This window comes from Gavialis gangeticus, unplaced genomic scaffold, assembly GCF_001723915.1.
Source record: "Gavialis gangeticus isolate Ggan-Ray unplaced genomic scaffold, GavGan_comp1, whole genome shotgun sequence".
Lineage (NCBI taxonomy): Eukaryota > Metazoa > Chordata > Crocodylia > Gavialidae > Gavialis > Gavialis gangeticus.
The window spans coordinates 1,723,377-1,726,508 of NW_017728960.1; positions in this window are offsets into that span (position 1 = coordinate 1,723,377).

Genomic DNA, 3,132 nt, shown 5'->3' on the forward strand with positions numbered 1-3,132 from the left:
CAGACCAGCTCTGTCAAGATAGACTCTGCTTGGGAGAAAACATCAGAGAAGACACCCAGGTTTCTCTAGGAAACAGCCTGTATGCCAAGGTGGGTCCAGTTCCCTGGCTCAATCCAGACCCAAAGACCCTCCCACTAGCAGCACAGGCCCTATGACACACAGTATAGCCACTGTAACTGCATCTAGCTGGGGCACTATTGCCCCTTTGCTGCACAGCACCTTCATGCCACTCTGTTCTCACCCCTATGCCCCGCAGCTGGGGGGAAGCTAACCACCCCAACCCTCTCCCCTTGCTTTGCCTCCCTTACCTGAACTCAGGTAGCAGCCCGGAGGAACAGATGAGCAAGGCAAGCAACGTGGTGGAGCCCAAGGTGTATCCCACGCTCCAAGGGTGCAAGAGGAAGCCTGAATGGAAAAGCAGGCAGGACCTATGCTGGGGTGGGGTATGACACCCCCCGTCCCTGCTTCACCCCAACGACCAACCCATCTCAGCTACACTTAATGAGGGGAAGGACGCATGTTGACTGAATGCAAAGGTGCCTGTCACCCTCAGAGCTGCTCCAAACATTTCTCCCTCCCCCGACAAGGAAAATATGGGGGCTCGGGGGTCAAAAAAAATCAAACCCTAGAATATCAGGAGTTTGCCAGGCTGCTGCAATGCATCCTGGGAATGGTAGTCCATGCTACTTGCCTGGTGCTCAGACTGGACTACATTTCCCAGGGTGCCTCAGGGGCAGGTAAGTGGTGCATCATAATGGCCACCTGGCTGGAGAGCAGCTTGGAAGATGGAGATCAGCTGTGGAGTTAGTGCTGCAGGGGAGAAGCAAAGCCTCCAGGCACCGAAACCCAGCTCCTCGGAGGAACTGCTGTTTAATTTGGAGCCATTTGTTACTCCAGGGGTTGGGTGAAAATGGTTGATCTTCCTGCTAAAAAACAAAATCCGAGGTGCGGAGGGTGCTGCCACTTTGGGGTCTTCTTGGAAAACGGGACTCTAAATTTGCTGTGGGACAAGAGGCTTTTGCAGAACAAGGAAATATGATTATTTAGCTAAAAACCCAGTCCTGAGGGCAACAAGCGACTGGCGGGGGGTCAGGCTAGAAGATCTACTAGGTCCCTTCCGACCCTAAATCTATGAAACTATGAAATCATGGCTCAGGTGGCTCCCCCAGGGATTTGTTCTGTGCATTAGCTCCTGGCTGCCCAGAGAGAGGATTCTCACGCTGGAAATATCTGCTGGGGCCTGGTATTCGGTGGACCGGGGGCCTGTATAAGAGCTAGGTGGGTAGGGTGCCTCTGGTAGGGGTCCATGGAGCTGAGTGTTCAGTGCTAGTAAGAAGTTGCTGGGCTTTCCTCCTCGCTGGATATGCTGCCCCATGGCTTCCCTGTTGGCCTGCCCAGCTTGGTTGACAGCTGCGTGTACCCTCCCTGAATGGGTCCCCATGGGCAGCAATACGCTTGGTTCCCCTGAGAGAACCCCACGTACAATACAGCAGTCATATCAATTCTCTGGTATTTAAATGCAACTGGATTTCCATTGACCTAACTGCCACAAACCCACCAATGTCCATGGAAACCCACTGGCCACCTCTCCCAGTCCTGGATATGGATACAGCTCCACTGAAGGCCCTCAAAGCCCAAGTGCTGCTATACCCATCTCATAGGTGCAGTGAGACTAAGGGATGGACATCTCCTGTGGAAATGCATGCAATTCCATTGATTGCAAAAAAAATAGGCATACATCTGTGTAACAGCTGGATCCCAGCCACTTGCCTCTGGTCACAGAGTCCCTGGGTCTCCTGAGTTTTAGGCTGGATCTCTCTTGTTAAGCCAAAAAACTTGGGGTCCTCTCACTAGGCTGGAGGAAAAAAATCACACCACAAAGTCATTCATTTTCCTTGATTTTTGGTGTGTTTTTTTTCCTCCGAAACTGGAACCTGCATCAAAACAAAGCGGCCTCTCCATTTCCAACTGCAAGAGGGAACAAAGCATTAGCAGAAATCACTGAAACTCCCCCCTGCCCCACTAGCTCCAGCATCCCCATGCCTGCACTGAACACGTCAACCAAAGACGGGCGAGAAAGGGGGGTGGCAGAAAAAATAGCCAGAGGCCAAGAAAATTATCAGAAACGTGTATTTTTTTTTCTTTTTAATAGTAAACCTCTTTACAACAAATATAGTGAAAGAGTTTCCAAACAAAACTCATAAGAATTTCTCATGGTCATTTTTTTTTTTATCTCTTTTTCTTATTGTGGAATATACAATAACGCATCACCATACAGCACAAAAAAAGGAATATTGAAAAAACGAAACGGACATGTCAACCACGCGCTGTTGTCCTGGGAAAGGAGCTACTGATTGTCAAGGGGGGGAGAAAGGGGGGAGGATGGGGGAAGAAAGCGAGGTCACAAGAGAGTTCCCAGGGGCTGGGAGGTTCATATAGAAGGCTAGACCCCTACGGGTGTTTACACTCCAATGGACTTCCTAACGGATCCCAATTAGGAATTTACAATTACGACGTACATTCACCCCCTACCGCTGCTTGCTTTCAAAGCATGGCTGGTACCCAAAGACCCAGAGAGATCCAGAAAAAATATATCACCCCACAAAAAGCTACCTTTCTGCTCCCACATCCCTCCTACAGGACGACTGTGGTTTTATTGAAGTTTAAACCCATCTCATGCTGCCAAGAGCATAGAATCCCTTCACTCACCCCAAAACATCAGGGAGTAACAGGGGAAGAGAGGGGGGAAAAAAGAGAGGTTAAAAATATATATATATATATATATTTATAGATACACAGTTCATCTTCTTAAAATTGCTTTTTGAAATAATAAATAAAACAAGAGAGGGAAGTGCACACTTTTATTTATTTTATACATTTGCAAAAAAAAAAAAAAAAAAAAGCTGCCCAGGACAATATAGACAGGCTGAATTGTATAGGAAATCTGCCTAACCCTAATATCTATACAGTGGAGGGGGGAGGTTTAGTGCATAATTTAAAAGGGTTTATTCTATTTTACAAAGGTTTTTGCACGTAGCCCAAAGAACACTACCTCTCTCCTGCTCTACTGGAGTTACAGGAAGGGGGGAGAACAAGGGACCCCACTGCTGTATTGCCCGTAAGAGGCTCCTG